Raw genomic sequence first — 5759 nt, forward strand, 5'->3', positions numbered from 1 at the left:
TTCAAGTTGCCAAAAATCAGCCTTCGAAACCTTAATGACATGGGGAAGATCTGCAAAGAGGAGTGGGACAAAATCCCTCCTGAGATGTGTGCAAACCTGGTGGCCAACTACAAGAAACGTCTGACCTCTGTGATTGCCAATAAGTATTTTGCCACCAAGTACTAAGTCATGTTTTGCAGAGGGGTCAAATACTTCTTTCCTCATTAAAATGCAAATCAATTTATAAAATTTTTGACATGCGTTTTTCTGGATTTTTGTTGTTGTTATTCTGTCTCTCACTGTTCAAATAAACCTACCATTAAAATTATAGACTGACCATTTCTTTGTCAGTGGGCAAACGTACAAAATCAGCAGGGGATCAAATACTTTTTTCCCTCACTGTAGGACATGTTAGTAAAGGTCAAAGTGTATAGCCATTTAGTGTTGTTTGTCAGGTATGTCCATAACCATGTGTAATTCATACACATATAATCATCTAGTCACTGAGTGTTGTATGTCCATGCTTTGGTAGTTGTAGTCAATGATAAGAGAAATATCTGTTTTGTTGCAGACAATAATGCTTACATGTCAAAAGCAGAATAACAGCCTTATTAGGGCTAAGATGTATACTGAATTCCCAGCCATCTACAAATCAAGCAGACTAAAACTATCCAAGAGTCTTGCCAAGGTCACAATTCATGAAGCTTCTCAAAAAATTATTTTAAATTGAAAGTAACACTTTCACATCAAAGACTAGGGAGTTTGCTGGACAAAAGATGTCTGTTTCAACAGTTAATGAATGTTTGTCTGGATTTATTCACTATTTATGAAATAATTTAATTTTGAGAGTAGCTCAATTGGTAGAGCATGGCGCTTGTAACGCCAGGTTAGTGGGTTCGATCCCCGGGACCACCCATACGTAAACATTTATGCACACATGACTGTAAGTGGCTTTGGATAAAAGCGTCTGCTAAATGACATATTATTATTATTATTATTATTATTATTATTATTATTATTATTATTATTATTATTATTATTATCGCTTTGTCAGAGTTGGGTCTCCAAGCATTCAGATGGTTGTGATGATAGGGTTTAGTTGACATGCGACTCCCAGATGTTTGGCTCAATGTGGTGTTACGCAATCGAGACGACTGCCTAAAGGCAGAGAATATGAATAGATTTGATCATAAAGACAGTTTTGAATGTGTTTGACAAGCTCCTATGACAGATTTACATATCCTATACGGATATATGAATATGGTTATATGGTTATTTAGCAGATGTTTTAATCCAAAGTAACTTCTAGTTCACAAATACTGTATTTATATGTCTGGCGGTGTTGGATGAGAGCATACTGTAGACAGTGATGCAATACATACACAGTCCTGGCTGGTCAACTCAGCAAAATTATTACAATCACACTAGCTAAAGATATCCATTGATAGCCAAGGTATTCATCAAAAAAATTATCAACTCTCTAAACAGTTATGCTGAGAATATCGCATGATAGAGTGTTACGGAGCATGTCGATAGAGTAACTTATAAATACAGTGCCTTGCAAAAGTATTCAGCCCCCTTGGCATTTTTCCTATTTTGTTGCATTACAACCTGTAATTTAAATGGATTTTTATTTCGATTTCATGTAATGGACATACACAAAATAGTCCAAATTGGTGAAGTGAAAGGAAAAAAATAACTTGTTTCAAAAAATTCTAAAAAATAAATAACGGAAAAGTGGTGCGTGCATATGTATTCACTCCCTTTGCTATGAAGGCCATAAAGAAGATCTGGGGCAACCAATTACCTTCAGAAGTCACTTAATTAGTTAAATAAAGTCCACCTGTGTGCAATCTATGTTTCACATGATTTCAGTATATATACACCTGTTCTGAAAGGCCCCAGAGTCTGCAACACCACTAAGCAAGGGGCACCAACAAGCAAGCGGCACCAAACAGGTCAGGGACAAAGTTGTGGAGAAGTACAGATCAGGGTTGGGTTATAAAAAAATATCCTAAACTTTGAACATCCCATGGAGCACCATTAAATCTATTATTAAAAATGGAATCACAACAAACCTGCCAAGAGAGGGCCGCCCAACAAAACTCACGGACGAGGCAAGGAGGGCATTAATCAGAGAGGCAACAAAGAGACCAAAGATAACCCTGAAGGAGCTGCAAAGCTCCACAGCTGTGATTGGAGTATCTGTCCATAGGACCACTTTAAGCCGTACACTCCACAGAGCTGGGCTTTACGGAAGAGTGGCCAGAAAAAAGCCATTGCTTAAAGAAAAAAATAAGATAACACTTTTGGTGTTCACCTAAAGGCATGTGGGATACTCCCCAAACATATGGAAGAAGGTACTCTGGTCAGATGAGACTAAAATTGATATTTTTGGCCATCCAGGAAAACGCTATGTCTGGCGCAAACCCAACACCTCTCATCACCCCGAAGAACACCATCCCCACAGTGAAACATGGTGGTTGCAGCATTTTTCATCGGCAGGGACTGGGAAACTGGTCAGAATTGAAGGAATGATGGATGGCGCTAAATACAGGGAAATTCTTGAGGGAAACCTGTTTCAGTCTTCCAGAGAATTGAGACCGGGACGGAGGTTCACCTTCCAGCAGGACAATGACCCTAAGCATATAAAAATAAAAATAAACAAAATTACCTTATTTACAGAAATATTCAGACCCTTTGCTATGCGACTCAAAATTGAGCTCAGGTGCATCCAGTTTCCATTGATCATCCTTGAGATGTTTCTACAACTTGATTGGAGTCCACTTGTGCTACATTCAATTGATTGGACATGATTTGGAAAGGCACACAACTGTCTATATAACAATGCATAAATGACAGTGCATATCAGAGCAAAAACCAAGCCATGAGGTCGAAGGAATTGTCTGTAGAGCTCCGAAACAGGATTGTGTCGAGGTACAGATCTGGGGAAGGGTACCAAAAAATGTCTGCAGTATTGAAGGTTCCCAAGAACACAGTGGCCTCCATCATTCTTAAATGGAAGAAGTTTGGAACCACCAAGACTTTTCCAAGAGCTGGCCGCCCGGCCAAACTGCGCAATCAATCAGGCCTTTATGGTAGATTGGCCAGACGGAAGCCACTGCTCAGTAAAAGGCACACGACAGCCCGCTTGGAGTTTGCCAAAAGGCACCTAAAGACTCTCAGACCATGAGAAAAAAGATGCTCTGGTCTAATGAAACCAAGATTCAACTCTTTGGCCTGAATGCCAAGCGTCACATCTGGAGGAAACCTGGCACCTCCTCTACGGTGAAGCGTGGTGGTGGCAGCATCATGCTGTGGGGATGTTTTTCAGCGACAGGGACTGGGAGACTAGTCAGAATCGAGGCAAAAATGAACAGAGCAAAGTACAGAGAGACCCTTGATGAAAACCTGCTCCAGAGGGCTCAGGACCTCAGACTGGGGCGAAGTTTCACCTTCTAACAGGACAACGACCCTAATCACACAGTCAAGACAATGCAGGAGTGGCTTCAGGACAAGTCTCTGGATGTCCTTGAGTTGCCCAGCCAGAGCCCAGACTTGAACTCGATCGAACATAGAGAGAGAGAGACCTGAAAATAGCTGTGCAGGAATGCTCCCCATCCAACTGACAGAGCTTGAGAGGATCTGCAGAGAAGAATGGGAGAAAATCCCCAAATACAGGTGTGCCAAGCTTGTAGCGTCATACCCAACAAGACTCGATGCTGTAATTGCTGCCAAAGGTGCTTCAAAAAAGTACTGAGTAAAGGGTCTGAATACTAATGTACTCTAAACGGGATATTTCATTTTTTTATTTTTAATAAATTAGAAAACATTTCTAAAAACCTGTTTTTGCTTTGTCATTATGGGGTATTGTGTGTAGATTGATGAAGAAAAAAAACTATTTAATCAATTTTAGAATAAGGCTGTAACATAACAAAATGTGGAAAACTTCAAGGGTCTGAATACTTTCTGAAGGCACTATCATATCATTAAGTAAAATTCTGAGTATGTGTAAATGTACTTGGCAAATAAAGGTGTTTCTGATGATACATTTTTGCATGCAAAGCTTTGATATGTAGGACTTTTATATTTTTGCTTATTGATATATTTTAAATGAATGTATTGACAATATAATGCAGACTAGAGGCCTTTTAATATAAATTAACGCAAAACAACATTTACATTTTTACTTTAAAAAAAACATTGTCAAGCAAATCATCTATTTTCTTGGGATTAGAAACCTGTACAATTAAAGCTTTATAATGTCATATTTTTTTATACGCTTCTTTTGATACAGTTAGTGGCCTATGTTGAAAGTGAATGTATTGACAATGCTGCAGACTAGTATTGCTATTAGATATAGAAGTATTAAATGGATTTGGATTGTCTATTAAAAGTCTACAATGATGAATGGCAGAATGTGTACTATGTAATATTTTTATACTCAGTTTGCAGTAACCGCTATCATTAAAATTTATTGGATTACACTGTGTATTTTCTTATTGCAGCAGGCAATATTTCAAAATGTTAATTGGTAGAAATACATTTCAATACCCATGAAAAAGTATTTGATATGCTCATTTATTATTTAGTCAGATAGCTTTACAGAAGTCAAGCCAGCTCCAACCCTACAGTATATGAACTCTTCATCAACGATTGTGCAATGAGAAGAGCAACATGAACAAATACAGTGGCTTGCTATCAGTAATCCTTTGGCGAATACTGAGCATTTTATTATGGAGGGCAAAAGGTTCACTTCCATCTTCTTGACAAATATGTAATAGTAAAACTGTCTTCTGCATCAATTAAATAAATCATTGGCAGAAGCTAGAGATACAAATCATTCAACAAGACTGGTTCAAGAGATGAGATGACACATTGGCTCCATGTAAAACTTGCTGTACCTGGAAACTGGTCAAGTCTATCATGAACGGACAAAGCACTGTGGTAGAATTCATCTTGATGAACACTTAGCACACCATCAAAGTATTTATATGATTAGTCCCTACACGTTGAACAATCCACAGGAACATTTTAATGTCTTCCATTGAATGATGATGCCATGAAGAATGGGGGTGCCATTAAGTAATAGTTTCCATCTAATCTTTCCACTTCCTTTGGTTTCAGTTTGTGGTGGACACACTCAACACCCACACAATATACTCCCTATATACTCTCTTACCTTTCATAACTGTCTAGAAATACACCTCAGAAGCACTGAGGTGTATTTCTAGACAGTTATGAAAGGTAAGAGAGTGAGAAGGGAAACTAGCTTGTTAAACCAGGAATGTGCCATGTCGTTTGGGGATTCTACCCAGTAAAATGCCTATTCTACCCATAAACCTTTGGACTGTGTAGAATCCATCCACTTTCATTGATAAATCAGATCCAGGGGGAAAATGCACAAACAAATGCAATAATTCATTTTGAGCAGGACATCTGGATGTAATGCTCTGGATCTGGTTAGGTTCTGATAGTTGGTTCTTACAAATGGACCTCCATTTCGTCGTGCATAGCAAAGTTAGCCACAGGGACATTTTAAGCCCTGATTGTTCGTTGAATTGTTGACTTTGACAAAACATTACATGTTATTAATTAATAGATGTTAAATCCTCCATATGTCCGACTGACATTTAGGTATACTAAGTGCTCTGTGAATGCAGTAGGGTCCTGTGCCTTGTCAGAAAGCCCCATTTGTCTACTCTCCCCTTGTACTCTCTCAGTGGAGCTGACTTGAAGTGTCAGGTTTCAGACCCCACATTTGCACGAACAGTGACAGT

Source organism: Coregonus lavaretus (genome assembly GCF_964263955.1).
Source record: "Coregonus lavaretus genome assembly, chromosome: 12".
Classification (NCBI taxonomy): domain Eukaryota; kingdom Metazoa; phylum Chordata; class Actinopteri; order Salmoniformes; family Salmonidae; genus Coregonus; species Coregonus lavaretus.